Genomic DNA, 21,054 nt, shown 5'->3' with positions numbered 1-21,054 from the left:
AGAGAGAGACAGAGCATGAACGGGGGAGGGGCAGAGAGAGAGGGAGACACAGAATCAGAAACAGGCTCCAGGCTCTGAGCCATCAGCCCAGAGCCTGACGCGGGGCTCGAACTCACGGTCCGCGAGATCGTGACTTGGCTGAAGTCGGACGCCCAACCGACTGCGCCACCCAGGCGCCCCAAGGTACTTGTTTTTATGGGTTTGCTTTGTTTTATTTGATTCTAAGCAATCAAGACCATTTTAAACAGTCTTCTTACTCTATCCTCTAGCCATGTTGTGTGCTGTGCTGTTAACACTGCATCGTTTTCGTATTTGACATACTGCTTTCCAGCAGCTAAAATTTAAAGGAGATCACATTTATTTTAAGATAATTATAAAATTATTGTGGTGCAGCCAAGCAGCTCACTCTTCGTTTTGCTAAAGCCAAGCTTTTCTGTCCATCAGAATTACCCTTTTGCATATATTTTGTGTATAATAAAAGAACATAGGCCTTGCGATAGTCATTTCTGCTTTTACTTAGATATTCCATGAATGTCTGAATATCCTTTGCTCCCAGTAAAAGTATCAGTACTTCAATAATCACTAGCAGGTTATGAGTGGGAATTTAAGTTAACTTCTTCTTAAATCACACATGTTCATGTTTTAAGGATAACCATGTTTAATCATAGAAGTCCTCCGCAATTAGGAGAGAATAAAGAATACTTTTGGCACCAGGGAAGCAGAGGCTTACACCTTGATGTGTATTAGTTTGGTTTCTTTGGGAGTTTGCTCAGCAGATTCTGAACGGTGAAATCTCAGCCATCTCTTTGGAAGAAAGGCACAAGAATAGCTTGAGATGTAGACTTTGTAAAAGGAAATTGTCTTACTCACGTTCGCGATGACTGACGGTTTCATTGTAGAATGTGCCATTTCATTTTATCTTCAATCTGCAGATTCTAAAATGGATTCTTTTTCTAACCCATAAATAAGTTATAATAATTAGAGACTCATTCGTGCAATAATAGTGTGGAGTCAAATGCATTGCCCTTATTTCTTGGTTTCTAAAGTGTATGCGAAAGTGTGTGGTTAGTTGTTATTAGAATATGGATTTATAAGAGAATGGACCCAAAAATGTGAGAAAAATGACAGTCACATTTTGAGTGGTTTTCGGCCAACTTTTTGTTTCAGTTTAGAAAATATACATTAAGAAGGCGCGAGTAAATGGATTAATATTCAACAGGATGGGTGTCTTTCCTTTTCTTTAAATATGTGATAGGAGGATCTTTCGTTTGTATCTATTTATTTAGTTTTTGTTGTTAACTTGCTGCCAGGAAATTCTTCCTGAAATTGACCCTAAATCTCATGTGAGTTTTATCCATTTTGAGCCTTGCCTTGCTTGAACCAGAGCTGGAGAAAAAATGTTTTTCTTTTTATTATTACTGTGTAATAACTTCATGTTTTCTTACGAAAAGTTGGGACTCTACCTGAATTAGGCTCCATTTCTCTCTCTCCTCTGAGAGTGTTCATCTATGTAACCAGCGTGTTTAACTGCTTTTTTGTAAAGGTTTATTTATTTTGAGAGAGAGAGAAAGAAAGAACACGAGAAGGGAGGGGCAGAGAGAGAGAGAGAGGGAGAGAGAGAATCCCAAGCAGGCTTCGTGTTGTCAATGCAGAGCCCAACGCAGGGCTCAACCTCCTGAACCGTGAGATCGTGTCCTGAGCTGAGATCAACACTCGGAGGCTTAACGGACTGAGTCACCCAGGCGCCCTGGTAACCGGTGTATTTAAATGTTGCTAACTGAGCAATTTTATCTTACTAGATCTTTCAGCAAAGTTCAACAAAGTTGGCCACTGCTTCCTCCATACACTTTCTTCTCCTTGTTGACCATGACCTCCTAGTTTTCTTCCTAGCTTAGTAGTATGTCCTCATTACCTTTTACTAGTTCTTCTATTAGTTGAACTCCAAATGTCAGATTGTTTCCCAGAGCTTGGCTCTTCTTTTTAATCTACACACTCTGCCTAGGTGATTTCTTCCAGTTGTCTGGTGTCTTTAAGTACTGTTTTTGGGGGAGCAGATACCTCTCAAGTCTTTCTCTCTGGTCGCAAGTCCCTCTAAAACACCAGAACCCTGTATCTAACAGTGTCTTAGACACCTTGGCTTAGGTGGCCAGTAGGCATCTACAAATCGAAGGGGCCGAACGGGTGCTTTTTAGTTTTGTCCCTCCAAACGTGCGCCCCTCCCGATCTTCCCTATCACATTGTACAGAACTACTATTTGCTTGCTTGCTGAAACCAAAACCCTCTGAGTTATCCTTGATTATGCTCTTTCTCTCAGTTTGAGCTGCTGCTAATCCATCAGGACCATAGCTCTCCTCTTGGCAAAGCATATGAGATAGTTCTTGTGATTCAGAGTTAGAAGTTTCTCCTGACAGTGCGAACCAATGTGGATACCCAGTTGTTTTCCATTCTATCATATCAGTTTAATTATCTGAATGGTTCTTACGTCTGTCAGAGACTTTTTCTTATTTGTCATCTGTGGAGTTTTTGTCTTTTTCCCTGCCCGTTGTGAGTCATTTAATACAAAAGTTGTTGAGTGAATAAACGTTTGCTTGTTTGTTCATTCATGCATAAACTCGTGCTGGGGGTCATCCATGTTCCAGGTCGTGTGCTCAGAGATGATTGCTTGCCCTCAGTGGGTTCACAGTTTAGTGAGGCGTGTGCCATACAAAGAAACAATTACAGTACACGTGTAAAGAATGACACTGGGGAAGCTTAAAAGTGCAGAAGCAGCTTAGAATAGGATGCAGTTAACTCTTAAGAGCGAGCGTGGAGTTCCAGGAATCCCAGTAGACGGATGATTTACTTGGGTTTTAAAAGATGAAATGGGATTTTCCAGTAAATAATGGGAAAAGAATAGGGATTTCCAGAGTGAGATACTAGCATAGGCCAGGGCACAATAGTATGTGGCATCTGGGGCATGTCTGCAAGCATTTGTTCTTGCCGAAGCATGGAATTTGCATGGAGAATGGAGACAACGGAGCTAGAAAGGCAGGCCATGGGCAGAAAGGGCCTGGTTTTTCCTATTAGGAACATGAGACTTCATCCTGTGGGTAAACTAATGAATTTCGACAGTTTTTAAGCCAGCAAGAAATATGTTTACATTTTAATTTTAGGAAGTTCTTTTTTTTTTTGTAAGTTATAGTATGGCAGAGTGACTTAGAGGCAAGGAGACCAGTGAGGAGGACAGAGGTGAGACAACAGATGAAGGTTTGAATGAGGCAAACCTGTTGGGGAAGAAGAATATGGAAACGGGGAAAGAAGTCAGAGGTGAAGTCTTGTATTTGGTAGTCTGTCTGAATGCAGAGTGGTCAGAGTGGAAATGAAGTCTGAACAGAGGATGACCCCAGGGTTTCTACCTCTGGATACTACCCCTCTGGGGTAGCACTAACCAAAAACAGAGGGTACAAAAGGAGATTGAGTGATTGTATATTACATAAATCTATCTAGACATATAGGTATATACCTATTATACCTTTAGCTCTCTATCTATGTATCTGTAAACAGAGAGAGTCACTGTGCTTGGGACGCTCTTTTTTTTTTTTTTAATGAGTTTAAGTATTAGATTTCTCAAGCTGGAGGATTTACAGAATTCCACTGCAGTGTAAAAAAAATCAGAATTTATGTTCACGTCTCAAAGTCTAGTCCTAGTTTTGCCACTAGCTAAGTGTGTGATTGTGTTACTTCTCTGCTCTCATTTCCTCACTTCTGTCAGTCTGATGGCAGGATATTATTTCCAAGAGAAAGTTACCTTGTGACTTTAAATCTTTTTTACTCCAACATATATTCCAGATCCTCCGTCATTATCCATGCACTCAAAGGATAATAGAGGTCTAGGTCTTAGAAAGAGAGCAGTTGAACCAAGTCCCCACCTTTCTCATCCTTGATGTCTGTTGAGAAAAGAGAGGTCCACAGAGTCTGGTTTGTTGCAGTGAGTTTATGTGGGGATGAGCTTTGGAACCCAGAAGTCCAAATGTCTAGTTGACCATCTTGACCTTCTTCTCAATGTAATGATCCACATTATCCCTAATTCTGACTCCACTATGGTTCTAAAAATCCATATGACTTTGGACATTTGGAAGATACAACTCCTTCTTTGTTGATCTGTCCCTTTTGGGAATAGGAATATGGTGACGATGGGGGCAGAGGGAGGTCCCGAGCTCTCTGTCTCTGGTCCTTCAAGGGCTTCAGCATGACTTAGTGTAGCTCTAGTCACTTAGGGTTTGCTTGAGACAGACCCTGCCCTTTACTCCTTCCTGTGTTCATATTCTTTCTACTAAACTTGCTGCTAAAACCAGACCCAGATAGAGTAATGTGTGATTGTTAAAGGAAGAGGGTCAACTTTAGTTCTGACATATATTTGCACATCCTGGGGTTTTAAACAAACAAAATGAGTGTTCATTGCTGATTCATGTTTTCCTTTTGGTCCCTAGATCCTTTCTGCTGCAGTCATGTGACATGCACCATGGTGACTTTCATCCTATAATGCATTCTGGGTTCTCCTAAATCTTAAAGCACTTTATAAAAATAAAACCATAGGTCTCATTTTTCTGATGAAGAGAGCAAGGCATAGAGAGGTTTTACAAAGTGATACAACAAATAAAGGGGGAAAAAGAATCCAGGTTCATTTTTTTTTCTCTCCATTAAATGATACTCTCTCTTATGCTTTTCTGTTGTCAAAAGCCCTCTCTACATTCTGTATTGTTAGGTCATCATCTCCTATAGTTTGCACAATACGATGTATTATGGATTGCTCACAAAGCAGCAGATATGAATTCTTTATAATGGATTTATTCTTTTCAATTTTTTGTCATCTTTGGGCTTAATAGAAATAGTGCAGCATGTTATATTGTGTGATCTGTTCCTAAATAGATAAAAGATTTCTGTGTTTTGAAGGAAACATTTATATTGGTTAATTTGCTGCATTGCCTGCAGGAATGTTAGTCTGTAGGAGGAAAACAACTGTTTCCTGACAAGGTTTTCCTTAACTCTGCTAGAAACTCTTACTTTAACAGTAAAATAAAGAGAAGTAATCCATAAACAATTAAAGAATGGTATCTTCAGGAGTGTTTACCACCCCTCAGACAGAACATCTAAGATTGTGAGATACAAAGGTGTCTTTTTTTTTTTTTTTACATGAAGAGAGGCTCTCTCTTAATTCCCTTCCCAGCTCATAAGCCATAACGCTACGGATGCTGTGAGTGTGCAAACGTGAACCTAGATATTCTCTCCATGGATATCAAGTTCCCTGCCTGCTCTTTGGAGAGCCACGAGTCTAACTATAATAGAAACAGAATACGTGCTTTCCGTTAAGAAATTAAGCGCCACTGTCCACAATGTGCAAAAGACTGTGAAATTGAAAGTGTGTCCCTGGAGTGGATAAAAAAAATAATAGTAAGTGGCAACTCAAAACAGACTCCTGGCAAATAATCAATTATCTTCTGAATTACTATACAAAACTACAGTTCATTTTGCCAGCCTGTTGGGGAAAGAGCTCCACACAGGAGGCGGTCAGCTTAGACTGGGGAGTTGTTTTCAATTTACTTCCCAGGTACCTTCGTGTAAACATCGACCGGCTGGCCGTGCTGCTGGCGTGACGCAATGAGAGAGCGCACGTCGCCATTGGTTGGCAGAACTGACTGCGAAATGGCAAACACAGTCACAAGAGAAATCTGTTGCCTGTTGCATCTTTGTGTTCATACTGTGACTCACATAGCTTAATTTTTAAACCTGGGGCAACAGTTAAACTTTCCTAAAGATTGAAGACTGGGCGCGTCTTCGCTGGGACAGCACTATTTTCCGAACTCGAGCGGAATCTGTTTGGCCTCCAGATGGATTTAGAGCTTGGCTGCAGCCTAGGAAAACAGCAGGGGGAATGATGTTTTACTACTGGCTGCTCATATAGATGAAATGGGTAGAAATTTAGACTGTTTGGGAAGGATGCTGTGGTTAATAAATGGGGCGGGGGGAGTGCCAAGGGCTGTCTGGCTGAGGTTTCGTGTTGGTACAATTTTAAGTGAACCGTAAAGTGTATGCATTCGTGTTTAATAAACAAGAGACATTTCTGATGACTTTCCAGACACGTAGGCCCATGGAAACATGTGAAAGTATTCAGCATTTCTGTAAGTGAAGAAGAGCCTCACAGATGAAGCAGTTTTGGCTCCGAGCCGAGAGAGAGACCATACAGGAGGGAAATACGGCAGCAGAAGGATCTTCAGTTCTCCTTGCTCTTGTTTACTTTTCATTTTTTAAATGTTTATCTATTTTGAGAGCGAGAAAGAAAGCGCGGTTGGCGGAGGGGCAGAGAGAGAGAGAGAGAGAGAGAGAGTCCCCCCACTGATAACGCAGAGCTCGTCACAGGGCGTGATCCCACAAACCCGTAAGATTATGACCTGAACCAAAATCAAGAGGTGCCCTGCCCTTGTTTACTTTTTAAAATGGGAAGAGGCCTTACCATTTTCAAAATCTTGCCAGAGTTTAAGTTCCCTGAATATAGAGTACAGGAGGGACGCCCGGGTGCCTCAGTCGGTTAAGCACCGACTTCAGCTCAGGTCATGACCTCATGGCTCATGAGTTCAAGCCCCGCGTCAGGCTCTGTGCTGACAGCTCAGAACCTGGAGTCTGCTTCGGATTCTGTGTCTCCTTTTCTCTCTGCACTTCCCCCACTCATGCCCTCTCTTTCTCTCTCTCAAAAATAAAATAACATTTGAAAAATACAGAATACAGGACATCCACTCCTTAATAAAACCGACTTCCCTGCCCAAGACAGTCAGTCCTGACTATACTCAGCCTGTCCCCTGCCATACACAGGTACACATACACATGCATGTAATCGCACCCATTTACAGATGAGAACACAGATGCTAACTGACCAACAAGGACAGAGGATTAATACATGTCAGTACTGGTGTTTATCAAGTCATACTTAGACATTATACATACGATCTCTGTTACAGCTCGTAAGTCACTTGTCTGGTGGCCACAGGATAAACTCTCTTTTTTACTGACATCTGAAATCAGAACCGTTCTTCAACAGCTTGCTAATTTACTCTTCCATAATATACTTATTCTTTACTATTCTCCAGCCATTCTTTAAAAACACATTTTTAAGAGGCACCTGGGTGGCTCAGTCAGTTAAGCTTCTAACTTCAGCCCAGGTCATGATCTTGCAGTTCATGGGTGGGAGCCCCGCGTCGGGCTCTGTGCTGACAGCTCGGAGCCTGGACCTGCTTCGTATTTGTGTCTCTGTCTCTGTGCCTCGACCCTTCTCTCTGTCTCTCTCTCTCTCTGTCTGTCTCTCTCTCAAAAACAAGTAAACATTAAAAAAAAATTAAAAACGGGCGCCTTGGTGGCTCAGTCGGTTAAGCGTCCAACTTCAGCTCAGGTCATGATCTCACAGTTGGTGAGTTCGAGCCCAGCATTGGACTCTGTGCTGATAGCTTGGAGCCTGAAACCTGCTTTGGATTCTGTGTTTCCCTCTCTCTCTCTGCCCTTCCTCTGCCTGTGTGCTCTCTCGCTCTCTCTCTCAAAAATAAACATTTTTTAAAATTAAAACCAATCAAATATATGTTTAAGTAGTTAATACATATACGTGGTTGAAGAAGAAGAAGAGGAAAATGAAGATTTAGAAGATGAAGACAACAGTGGCCAACAGCACAAAGGAATATACAGTGAAAATATGTCTGTGTCCTTCCCTGCTCTGTGGTACCCCACCTCAGGGGTATCCCCTTCCCCAGGGTCTTAGGTATTCTTTCCAAGTTTAAGACTCCTTATATATACAGACATTTATGTATATCCTCCTCTACTTTCCTGGTTTGTAGAGATGGTAGCACACAGCACACAGTTGATCTCATTGCTTATTTTCACTCCGGCTACTAGCAAAATCTCAGACTAGTTGGGTCGGCCGAGTCCACCAGAGGTGCAATTATTTGCTGTGTTACAGTAGGAGAGGTGACATGAAATTAAGTCTTGACTTGGCTCTTTCTCATCTTGTAAAGGACAGAATAGCCTCTCTTTGTATCTTGCAGGCATTATTAATTGATATGTTGTCAGCACTTCCATAAATATTTCTATGCTGTAGTGATTTTTCTCATTGAAATGTATGCTGTGACAATTCAGCACATTTCTCCACCTATTAGATCAGACAGCATCAGTGAGAAGAGAGTGAAACAACTCTTACTAGGTACATCAATTCTTTCATGCCTAAATTACAGGACACCGCATTGACTACTATTATTAAAGTTTGGAATAATACAGCACTACAGAACCATTGAGGCTACCCAGAGCACTTGAGAGAACTGATAAATCTCTAAAGAGGGAGTTGACTCTTTTTCTACAATAAGATCAAAATCGTGAGAAGTCATTTTTCACTTAATCATCCACTATTACAGAATATTAGAATATTCTGCCCCCGTTTCATAATTTTCTTGCTTATTGGTACATCAACAATGGACTTAATGAGTTCTGAAGCCTATTTTTCTTATCTTGGTGTTTTGATAATACGACTGACTTGGGGTCTTCGTACTCTGCACAGCTGTCAGGCATACCGGATGTTTCATTGACAATCTCTGCGAATTTAGGGGATTCTTGCTACCCAACGAATGAAAGCAATCTACCAATGTAAGGAATGCTTTTAAAAAGTTAGTCTATGCTTTTTTGCTCTTTTAGAAACCACGTGATTTCTACCTGCTCATAGATTGACCAAAATATTTCCGACCACTTAATGCCACTCTGGGGCTAATTCAAAAAAATGAGTTTACATTAGATTAGATATAGGGGTTCATTCAACATCTGGTGAAAACCTGGGTGCACTCTGATGCTCCTTGAAGGCTCTGTTTGCCCAAGAGTTTCTGGATCATATCTTCTGATTCAGAAGAGTATCTAGTTTAATTTTGCATGTATAAATGCATTGGCAATGCACTTAGAGAATGCTTTGGATTCCCAAGGACAGCATTTTCTAGAAATTTAGATTGGCAATTGGAGTTAATATGTTAGTTCAACTCAAATTGTTGCATACATGGTAGCTATGGCAGGAGAACAGGGGATCTTCCAGGGCGTCTTTCCCTAAATATTTCTGCTTCAGTTTGTTCTGTTCTGATTTGCACCATCTTGGGTCTCAAATTGTGTCCATTTTAAAAGCTAATTTGGGTTTTTGAACAAATGTGTTGCACTTATTTATCATTCCTTTTCTAGATTTCTATTTTGCATAATTACCATAGAATGTGTGGATATTTCGTAGAGAAAGAAGATATTTATGAACTCGGTCCCGTACAGGGGAGGATTCATTCGTGAGTATAGGTGGTGTGGTTGCTTTGACCCCTTTCTGGCTGGGAAACGATTTGTTGGATGAACATTCAAGAACGCTCACAGAATAATGTCATCGAGGCATGAAAGAATTGATGCATCTAAGTAAGAGTTGCGTCACTCTCTTCTCACTAATTACATGTAAGGGCAGGCGCAAGAAAGAAAGGGAAGATGTTTCCAGGAAGGGCTGGTAATATCTTCAGCGTGCCTCTGGGCCCTTGAGGCCAGACCCTTGGAATTTGCCACAGCCTAGGTCCTATCACTCAGTCCCACTCTAGAGACAAACATCCCCCAAATGGCCCTCCGTGATGCCTACAGGGTTCTACTTTTTAAGGAAGAATTTATGTACCACCAGCAATGGGTTCCAAAGATGACCCTAGTAACCTCTGTTTTCCAAAGGACAAATTACTCCTCCCAAGAAAGAGAGTACTAGGATTTTTTTATGTATTTATTTTGTTTATTTATTTATTTTTATTTTTCTTAATATGAAATTTATTGTCAAATTGGTTTCCGTACAACACCCAGTGCTCATCCCAACAGGTGCCCTCCTCAATACCCATCACACACCCTTCCCTCCCTCCCACCCCCCTTTATGTATTTATTTTTTAAAGGTCCTGATGATGATGGCTTTCTAGTCCTTCGCTCTTTTCTTTAGTAGCTACTCGAGCTCATTTCCTCTCAGGTAACACCTGGAATAGGAAAATAGTATTGTTACTCCCCGGTTGTACGTTTATTTTCAACCTGGGGAAATGAGCTCCAACTACAGTTTTCACTTCATTCTTTAGCTTCCAAGGCACAAAATTGTTATACATGTCTATAGTTTTCAAAATGTCAAGTTGAGTACATTGTGTACTATACATTCCATTACATATTTGTGAAATCTTTGTATTGAAGTAGAAATAATTCTCCTTATTTGCTACACTACTTGGCCTGACCTCCTAAAAATGCGTAATGGGGAATGGCACCTTCCTCTTGCCACCGTCGTCTGGCCAAGTGGAAGAACTCGTGGCTGGTTACATATAGGTTTCTCTTCATTGCACTAGTCTTCTGCCTTGTCTTATGTAACTACCATAGAATTCTTCTTGAATTTTCAGCTTTGCTCAGATAACTTTGGAAGAATGCCATCTAAACACACACACACACACACACACACACACACACACACACACACCCATCTGTCAGACATCCTGATCCTTAACATACCCCAACATCACACAAGGATATGTCTCTTCTGACACATTCTATGCATTTTATGCTGAAATATTCCATTGGAATTATCAATGTTTATGCTTTCAGGCTAGTCATTTATCATTACAGACCTGTTGTATCATCCCTGCTAATTAAATTTGTTAAGAGTGGGGAGGATTCCTAAAACAGAATTCTATGATGGCTTCAAATTGAGCTGAATAAAAGTCAGTGGGGATTAGGGGAAGGTGGTCTTGACATCGAAATAGCATTAGGTTTCATATCTTCATTGGAAATATTTCTTTTTTGGAACTCTTCCTTCATCATTATAAGAAATGAGATCTGCCTTGACATTCATTTGTGTGTGTGTGTGTGTGTGTGTGTGTGTGTGTGTGTGCGCGTGTGTGTGTGTGTGTGTGTTTCCTCCTAGAGTGGGGTCTAGTAAAACTAGATTCTTTGGGTGATAGAAGAAAAGTACAGATTTCTTAATGTTCATTTTCAGTCAACTGGACTTTTAAAGGTGGCCTTCTTTATGTTTTCCATTTACAGTATATACCTGCTTATCCATATGCCTTCAGATCAATAAAAGAGTAGATATTTAAAAGTATCTGTGGCAGCCAACAGCTGGAATCATGCCAGGCATCTTTACATTTTAAATTCTTCCTGGGCTCTAGAGGTAGGTGAGGCCAACTTTCCTTTTGACTCAGCAGGCAAGTTTTACTATGATAAGAGTATTGCTATTTTAAAAAGCAGCTCTTGACAATCTAACTCCAGAAAGCATTCCCACCCTGTGAAATAGTACAGAGGCACCTGCTTCCTTATTGATGAAACACTGGAAAATAATGCCTGTTAGAAGCAATTTTAATCATTTGGTAGCTCAGCTTCTGACTCCTCAGTAGGTTTCTAACCCAACTGCCATGCCAGATCGACTGTCCCAGTTTTTCTGATTGGGCAGGCAGAAGCAATCTAATCATCTCAGGCTTGGCACACAACAGAAATTTGGCTTGATGAACCCCTTGAGAGTGGGTCTGACTTGGCTGAATTCATTCTAAGCATAAGTCTAGCCTTCCGGGTTTTATGGGCTACCTTCCTATTTTTTCTCACGGCTTCATCATAACCAAAGCTCCACTTCTAATCTAGTTCTGATTTAGAATGACATGTCACAGTGCTTTCCCTAAAACTTCTGGATACTTAGAATTCTTGATCTCCAGTAAACAGTATCAGGTGATCATCAGCGTCAAGAAAAAATTTATCTCTGTATATCTCTAAGGGTAAGAGACAGCAATCAATGTAATATTGATTAATTAATAATCTTACAGATTTATTTATTTTGAACATGAATAATCTTGGGGAGATACATTTCGTTGCTAACACTAGTTACTTATCTGATTATTTGCAAAAGGAAAATCACTTATCCTAATCTGAGTCATTTGATCCAAAACAGTATTCTTAACCTTGATCGAATTTGACCTTTTTGAAAGAGTTGTTATAAAAGGTTTTGAAGAAGCAATGAAAGTCTCCCTAGCTCAGGTCACTTACTCTGTAAGTACTCCAGGATATTAGTGGAACCTGAAATGTCTCTGCTGCCTGTAGTGTATAAGGAAGGAATTAACTTTGCAACTGCAGATCTCAGTGTGTGTGTGTGTGTGTGTGTGTGTGTGTGTGTGTGTGTGCGTGTGTGCGCACGCGCGTGTGTGTGCGTGTGTACGCAGTGCAGTGTATGTTTCATTACAAGAGGCATTATAAACATTAGAGCTTGAAACACATATTTCTCTCTGAGAAACAAAGCCATATATGTGGGGGGAAAAGATAGCGTCAGCCTCAAGGGTCTGGAATGTATCAGATTTTCCAATATAATGTATCAAAATCAATGTATCGGTCATGAATTATAAAAATGTGATTACCCTTTCAGTGGGGAGGATATGGTTAGTGACAAAAGTGGTAGCATAATTTGATGGTGGAGGTTAGGAACATGGAAGGAGGGTGATAGGTATGATGTTTCCAAACTGTGTGTACTGTATTTTCAGGGTCAGCTGAAAACATATCATAGGCTATAAAGCTATTGCCATCTTTTTTTGTTACACCTGGTAGTATATTATCTAATAATTAATTGTGATCTTGTTTCCAACATTGGAGTATGAGGTCCTTAAAGCTATTTTATTTCTATATCTCTGGATCTGTCGAAGAATGATACTTCATACATACAGGGTTTGTTAAAGAAACATCTAGGAGCCATTTGGGCCACCAGCTGTATCTAGGTCATTATCTGCCAAGTGTTGGCTACTTTAATTTGAAAAAGGTCATGGCCTGAGATACCATATTTTCTAATTGAAAACCAGGTCTTAGAGAAGAATAAAAAGTCTCTTGAATAGTCACTGTGTGTGTGTGTAAATATATACATATATTTTTACCAGACAAACACAGCATGTTTTAGCATAAAATCTTATGATAACAGAGCTGGTAAAGCTCACCTTGGAAGGCCCATGTCCAGCTTCTAATCTCAAGCAGCAGCGTCCTCTACAATTTCTCAGTCTCCTGATTGAGCCTTTCTGTTTTGGAAATTGATAAAATATGCCCACTTCGCCCTTTTCGTTACATTTTTTTAGGTAAGATGATTAAATGTGGGAGCGTATGAAGAAAAACGGGGCCCGAGATTCGCACATAATGGAGGTCTGCTCCCTTGTATTTCCCTTCTCTTTACAAAGCAATCCTAACCCATTTCATGATGACGCACTTGGTTCTGAGTAGTTACATACATTCACATTAATAAGATTGAAAGTGGGACAAAGTCCCAATACTCTAAACAAATAATTGCATAGAATCCAACATTAGTGCTCTTGAGGATGAGTGAAATCCTGATTGTCACCAGGTTTGCCAATAATGTGTGTTCTCTTAACCTGATCAGTGCTAAGTACTGTACCAAAATTCAAGCCAAATAACGTGAGGCTCTTGGCTGTAAACAATTACAATTTTACAGGCACTTTTGATCATTCTGATACACTCTGCATTCAAACACAAATGATTATACAGTACATTAGATGTTGTGCAACATCCTGCCCAGGATTCAGTAATACGATCTCTATGATAGTTCCAGAAATGGAATGAAATCAGAGAGAGGAAGTGGAAAAAGAACAACAGTTAATGAAATTAAAGGGGAAAGCTCCTTTTTTCAATCCTGAAGATTATTACTAGGTCAAGACTCTCACCTATTCAAAATGAGACCTGTGGACACACTAGTTTTCAGATTCTTTTTATATTCATATTGGCCCTTTGTTCCAGTTTAGCAAGACACCTATTCACATTTAAGTCCACAAGCATAGACTGTTCAGGTAATATTCAACATAGACCTTAAAAACATCCTGTTGCCTGTCTGTGATTTTTGGAACAAAGGAAAAAGAAAAAAAGTGTCTGAAGTGTCTGTAAAAATGTTCCTAAAATAGTAAAAAAAGAAAAAAGAAAGAGAGAGAGAGAAGGAAAAAAAAACACCTGCAATTAAAAAGAAAAAACGGGGAGGGGGATGCCTGGGTGGCTCAGTTGGTTAAGCATCAGACTTCAGCTCAGGTCATGATCTTGGGGTTCATGAGTTCAAGCCCCGTGTCGGGCTCTGTGCTGACAGCTCGGAACCTGGTGCCTGCTTCAGATTCTGTGTCTCCTTCTCTCTCTGCCCCTCCCCCACTCATGCTCTGTCTCTCTCTGTCAAAAATAAATAAACATTAAAAAAAAAAAGAAAAAGAAAAACCTCCTGGAAAGTAAACTTCTGTTGCATAAAATCCATTTTTCATTTTGTACTGGCTTCCGTTATGGACCGAGATTCATTGGTAAGAGAAAGGGATTGCTCTGAATACACTAAGGTTACATAAATATTTTAAAATTGTGTACTTAGATAACTTTCTGATATAAAACATTAGCAATGAAATTTTAAAATATTAATACTAATGTCTTAAGGTAATCAATACATCACAAAATACACTGAAACCATAATTTGGTCCTGGAAAAATTGATAGTATGATTGCCACCCAATTTTATCCATTCTGGAAGTAGTGATATAGGAAGCTTTAAATAAAACTTCATTTTTTTTTCAATTTTCCCTTATTGATAAAGCCTTTTTGTTGTCTTGTAGCAACTTTATAATATATTTTAATAGGAGGAAATAGTACATAACGCTCAAAAACTAGACCGAATATTTAACAAGGCTAGGGGCTGTGCTTATTTTTGTTTACCACTGCATTTTTAGTGCCTAGTACAGGGCCTGGAATGCGATAGAAATAGTTAATATTTGCTGAGTGCTTATTATGGACGAGTAATTTTTCTGAGCACATGACCTGGATTAGCTCATTTAATCTTCACACCAATCCTACGAGGTAGGTGCCACTTTACCCATGAGAAAACTGAGGCCCAGGCTGATGAAAGATATTGCCAAGGGCATGCTGAAAGACGTGCAGTTTGAATGAATTTAGGTCTTTATGAATTCTTCGAGGTCATTTATTTACAAAATTATCCAGTATTTATTAAGGTTATGAGGGGCTAGGAACTGTTTTTCAAGAACTCCCTTCCAATTAATACTTCTGAGTCGCATGTGAGAGGCCAATAGAAGGAGTGGGCCTTGGTAAGAAGGAAGAAGAATGGATCAAAATATTTGTCTCAGGCAAAATCAATTAGCAGTCTTTGTGCTGTAGCAATTGGCCAATTCCCATATGCGCTGTTTTGCTGACGTCACTCATTGCCTACAACTTCTAGTTTTCTTAACCTATAAAATAGGAATGATAATTAGAATAAAGTTTGGGAACCACTAAAAATTAATCAGCAAATTCAGACACTTTTGAGAAACGTGTGGATTGTAGGGTTATGGAAGTGCAAAGGGCATTTGTGAGGCCTGAGAGATGGGGGGGGGGTGGGAATAATTCATGCTTCTTAAAAAGCAAAAGAACCTGAACTTTTTTTTTTAATGTTTATTTATTTATTTATTTTGAGAGAGAGAGAGGGAGGGAGGGAGGGAAACCCAGGCAGGCTCCACACTGTCAGCACAGAGCCTGACACAGGGCTCAATCTCAAGAACCGTGAGATCATGCCCTGAGAGGAAACCAAGAGTCGGACACTTAACCGACTGAGTCACCCAGGCGCCCCCTGAATGTTTTCAACGGCCTAGAAGCTAGCTAAGTTAAGCAAGAATTTTAACTGTGTAAAATTAAAATTAAACACTAAGATTGAGATACTATGTTATTGCCTAAATTTGGGTGAATATATTTGCTCATAGGAATTTCAGGGTAGTCAGTGGATCAATTTATCTGATTTTTTGGTAAAATATGTTAACAATGTAGAAAATCCTGTTCCTAACTACTGATTTTCCAGGTTTATTCTTAACATCTTTATCTGGTGAAAGTGTGTGTGAGTGTGCGTGAGTTAATGCATCGCTTCCTGTCACTTTCCTCTCCTTTGTGGAATTCTCTTCTCTGAATTGCCTGACACTAAGTGATATAAATTTTTAAATATAGGCAGAAAAGCTGTTATTTTTTATTTAGCTTTTACTGTGTAATGGAATTTGTGACAAGATTATTTGCTACAATGTTATTTTGTGTCTTGATTAGTGTTCTCTGTAAAGGACCCCGAGATATGTGTACAAAAGGCACTGTATGAGCTGTGAACGGAGGGGCAAATGACCTCCATTCAAATATAGCCAAGTAGTCATTACCAAAGTTTGAAGCAATTTGAACTGCCTAACTAGAGGCATGACAACAGTAATTGTGGATGTCCTTAAAGGATAGCTGTATACATTTTGAGCACGGAATACCCTAAGTTCACTTTAAGAGAAGCAATTATTACTCGGTGTAAGTTTTGCTTGAATTAAGTCCTTTAAAACTGGCATTTTCAAAACTTCTGGGCAACACTCATCTACGGAGTGCTTTCACACCAACAATCACATGGCCCAGTGTTGTACATAAGAAATCCGTTTGCCTACAATACAATGACTTGCTATCAAAAGTCTTTGATATCCTAAATAGAGTTAAGTTGAGCTTAGAGGCAGTGCTAATATTGTAGGTATTTGAGTTATACAGTGGCCGCCAACAGAGTATCAATGATGTAAATTTTCTCCGGTAAAGGTTAGCTCTCGTTTTTTTTTTTTAACGTTTATTTATTTTTGAGACAGAGAGAGACAGAGCATGAATGGGGGAGGGTCAGAGAGAGGGAGACACAGAATCTGAAACAGGCTCCAGGCTCCAAGCTGTCAGCACAGAGCCCGACGCGGGGCTCGAACTCACGGACCACGAGATCATGACCTGAGCCGAAGTCAGACGCTCAACCGACTGAGCCACCCAGGCGCCCCTAGCTCTCGTTTTTAAAAGCATTCCATTTCTTATTGCATATGGCACATAAAATTGGCAAATTTAAATATTTAAGGCAAATATTAAGGCAAATATTTAAGGCAAATTTAAATATTTAAATATTTAAGGTCCAGGCAGCTCCATCATCCCTCCTCAACCACAATGCTTCTCCCAAAGCGCGTACTTTCTAAAGCTCGTTGAACAGTAGAATTTTTTGTTTGCAAACTAAGTCAGACTCAGGACCCAAACCATAAAAGGGATAAAAGCCATGAAAGGATAGTTTTCAGTCTTTAGCACTTGTCAGAAAATACCTAATTGCAGTATGTGTAAAACATCTTCTGTTGGATTGCTGCAGACCCCTAGTTCCCACTGAGCCCAATTTGGAAACCGCCAGGATGTCCACAGGGCTGAGAGCTCTTTAGAAGAAGAAACTGTTCCTTTAGTTCCTGTCGCAGTGTTGCGAGGGATTCAGTAGCTACCAAAAAACTTTCTCATCTAGGATTTACTTATCCAGCTGTCCCAAACATTGCATTTTATATGTTAGGAGGTACACGCGCCTTACTCATAGGAAAACGCTGCACGCTTTCACTTTGAGACCCTGTCCTCTCTTCCCAAAGATCGTCTAACTTGGATGTCAAGTTTCATGCCTACTAGACACAAAAGACAGCGTAACAGCAAGAAGGGAACAAAAAATATATATGTAAATCAGAGAGAGGTACGAATTTGTTCCTCCTTCTGATTTTTATACAAATTATATATATGTATATATATATTATTTACACATAATTATATATATAATTTATATATATAATTTATATAATATATGTATAATTTTTATACAATTCATATATATGTATATATATCAGTTAAAGAAATGATTTGTAAAGAACTATATATCATTTGGGGATCATTTTAGTATAGAATCAAGTAAATCTACATGTCTCTGAGTGTCATATTACAACATGTTACAACCACAGTATAATCAGTAATAATGACAACTAGTTGTTAAAACAGGTTAAATAGTGGTGTATCTTCCTATTTTTGAAAGGATGGGTATGCTTGGGGTGCCTGGGTGGCTCAGTTGGTTGAGCATCCGACCCTTGGTTTCAGCTCAGGTCATGATCTCACATTTCGTTGGCTTTGAGCCCTGCATGGGGCTCTGCGCTGACAGTGTAGAGCCTGCTTGGGATTCCCTCTCTCCCTCTCTCTCTCTGTCCCTCCCCCACTCATCTTCTCTGTCTCTCTTGAAACGAATAATAATAATAATATACTCAAAAAAAACTCAAAAAAAAAGTATGGGATATGCTTAAGGGCTTCCATCACCAGTAATTAAATGTCAAGCCTCTTTCTGTATGTCAGGCTTCCTTCTTCTCTCTCTTCCCTCTTCTCAGTGTGCCCAGTGAAATAGAATGAGTTGATCATAGAGGCTGTGAAATAAAATCTGTGTTCAACTTCTGGCGTGTTCCCTTTCTAGCTACGTGAGCTTGGACAATAATGTGAGTCAATAATGTGATTCTCTCTTTGCCAGCGTGGTGATGAGGTTTAATGAGATAAGTGATGGGCAGATCAGTTAATACTTAAATAAATGTTTTTCTTTTATGCTCAACAGGGATAAGCTTCAGTGACTTATACTTTATCATCTTCTAAATTTCCTCTTGTAAACTCACTACTTATGCCATATTAACCTGTAGCTTCAGTTTTGGTTATTGCTGCTTCACAAGTCACCTTAAACTTAGCTTCAAACAATAACAATCTGTTCTTTTCTCCTGATGATATGGGTTGACTGGGCACAGGTGAGCAGTTCTTCAAGGTGATATTGGCTGAGGCTGCCGTCACGACAGGACTTATGTGCTGGAATATTCGGTATGGTCACTCAAATGTCTGGTACTTTGGCAGGACTGTGGGGAGCTTAAGCTCAGCTGAGGCACTGACCAGCTGGGCTTCCCTCTATGTTAGTCTCAGAGCCTCTTCCTCCCACTGTGGCCTCTCCATGTGGCTTCTTCAACAGGGTGGCTGACTTCTTACATTAAAGACCAGGCCCCCCAAAGCATAAAAGCTTACATCTAGAACTGGCCCGGTGCTGCTTCTGTGATATATTCTATTGAGGAAAGGGAACCACGGCCTGACAACTCATTGTTGGAAGTGACTGAAGAAAGGCTGAAGAAAGTGTGGTTGATTGGTGGCCATTTTGGAAACCAGCTACCACAGTGTTGGTTTTCTAAGTCTTTGTCCCTGGCTTATCCCTATGACCCTGATAGTGTTGTCCCTTGGCAATACAGGTGAGTCCTTTTTACAGTTCTGCTTTAATTTGGAAGCAAACAACGCTGGCGACGTTATAAGCATCCACATATGAGATGATTGCCTTTGGTCTAGTTTCAAACAGTTTATTCAATGTTGATGAATAGCACAGCCCATCAATAGATTGAAATAAACACGATATATTTTATATAGGAATTGCACTAAAAGAAAGAAAGAAAGAAAGAAAGAAAGAAAGAAAGAAAGAAAAAAAGAAAGAAAGAAAGAAAAAGCCTACAAGTTTGGTGTTATTACCAAACCATCCCAAATGTAATGAAGTTAGTTATAAATTGGGCCATCCTTGAAAAAAAATTTTTTTTGATATTTTTATTTTTGAGAGAGTGTGAATGGGGGAGGGGTGGAGAGAGGGAGACACAGAATCTGAAGCAGGCTTCAGGCTCCGAGTTGACAGCAAAGAGCCTGACACAGGGCTTGAACTCACGAACCGGTGAGATCATGACCAGCGTGGAAGTCAGCTGCTTAACAACTGACAGACATCCTTTGAAAATGATTTTCACTTTCTCACATCATTTCCCTTCAGTTCTACATTAAAAGGGGCTAGAGCAAAAAGAGAGGGAAAATAATTTGCAATTAAAACAAAAATTCGTAGGGTCTGAGAGCACAGTAGATTGATTATCACTGGTCTTCTGAAATGAGTTATTTTGTCCAGATTATTCATATAGTTAACTTTTGATGTACCAAAAGGAAAAAAAAAGGTACATATTGTCACTAGTCCTTCCACAAATTTATTTATCTATTTAAAAAAATTTTTTTAATCTTTATTTTTGAGAGAGACAGAGACAGAGTGCGAGCGGAGGAGGGGCAGAGAGAGAGGGAGACACAGAATCTGAAGCAGGCTCCAGGCTCCGAGCTGTCAGCGCAGAGCCCGAACCCAGGAACCGTGAGATCATGACCCGAGCCAAAGTCGGACGCCGAACTGATTGGGCCACCCAGGCACCCACCTTCCACAAATTTATGTTTCTGACTGAGAAGCCTCTGGGAATCATATGGACCCTCTTTCTAGAAAAAGCACATGTGCTCAAAATTCTGCATATAGTATCGAGGGTTTACAGATACAAATACATTCCTGAATCCCAGGTGAAGAACCCCGTTGTAAAGGTCATTAAATCTCTAATGAGAGCAGAAAGATAAGTTTCTCTTGCTCTGTTATTTCCCAAGGGAGCCAACTGTTTAAAAAGAAATGTTACTCTTTCAACCAATTAGACAATAGCCACTGCTCTGATTCTGTTAAGAAGATTCCACCCATTCCACTCTAATTATCCTATTCTGAGGTGGGGCCAAAATGAAAGAACTACAACCAAAAATAAAAGTAAGGAGTTGAACTCTAATTCACCTCAGCTTTTGATGGTATGGAGTCTTAAGTAAGGTTTGCAGAAGGAGGATAGGGATTTGGATTTCAATACTGGGTTTGGACTGTGGGCAAATCGTTGAAGCCCCCACTGTCTCTTCTCAGTGTGTGTGTGTGTGTGTGTGTGTGTGTGTGTGTGTGTCTGACGTTTTTTTCTTTGTTTTTTTCACTCACTTATCTATCCCACTCTTACTGTCTCTCAAGCCGACACATTCTTACTTTCTCAGTCTCTCTTCCACTCTGTCCCTCTTTTTACATATATCCATAAGTACGTATATATCTGACGTAAAAATATTTCTAGGTACCTCACAGAGACCTGACAACAGTCAAATAAGATGACTCAAATGCTTTTGAAGTATTTTATGTGTTTACAGTGCAAATTTACATAATTTTTATTTTATAAAATTTGCTGCTGAAAAACAATTCAATTATGATGGAAAACACAGAACTGGGGGGTCTAGAGAGGTAGGTTCTAGTCCCACTTTCACTACCTTGCTGTGCAGTCGGAGGGCCAGGCTGTAAACCTCTCAAGGTCTCTGTTTCTTC

General features: G+C 39.9%; 1 protein-coding gene across 6 annotated transcripts in view; it reads left to right on the top strand.

Moving 5' to 3' along the window:
- Positions 1-21,054, top strand: part of FIGN (fidgetin, microtubule severing factor) — a 133,946-nt gene that overhangs the window by 68,181 nt on the left and 44,711 nt on the right. Inside the window, exons 2-3 of one of the 6 annotated variants that reach the window (XR_008295394.1) lie at positions 184-12,182; positions 12,237-14,794. The exons of 4 other annotated variants lie outside the window; for them this stretch is intronic. The gene's annotated coding sequence lies outside the window, so the exon portion shown is untranslated. Of the gene's footprint in view, positions 1-183; positions 12,195-12,236; positions 14,795-21,054 lie in introns of those variants that run through there. One more of the 6 variants, XR_008295393.1, reaches the window with a different exon arrangement.

Source organism: Acinonyx jubatus, chromosome C1, assembly GCF_027475565.1.
Source record: "Acinonyx jubatus isolate Ajub_Pintada_27869175 chromosome C1, VMU_Ajub_asm_v1.0, whole genome shotgun sequence".
NCBI classification, from domain to species: Eukaryota; Metazoa; Chordata; class Mammalia; order Carnivora; family Felidae; genus Acinonyx; species Acinonyx jubatus.
This window is presented reverse-complemented; position numbering and strand designations above follow the sequence as displayed.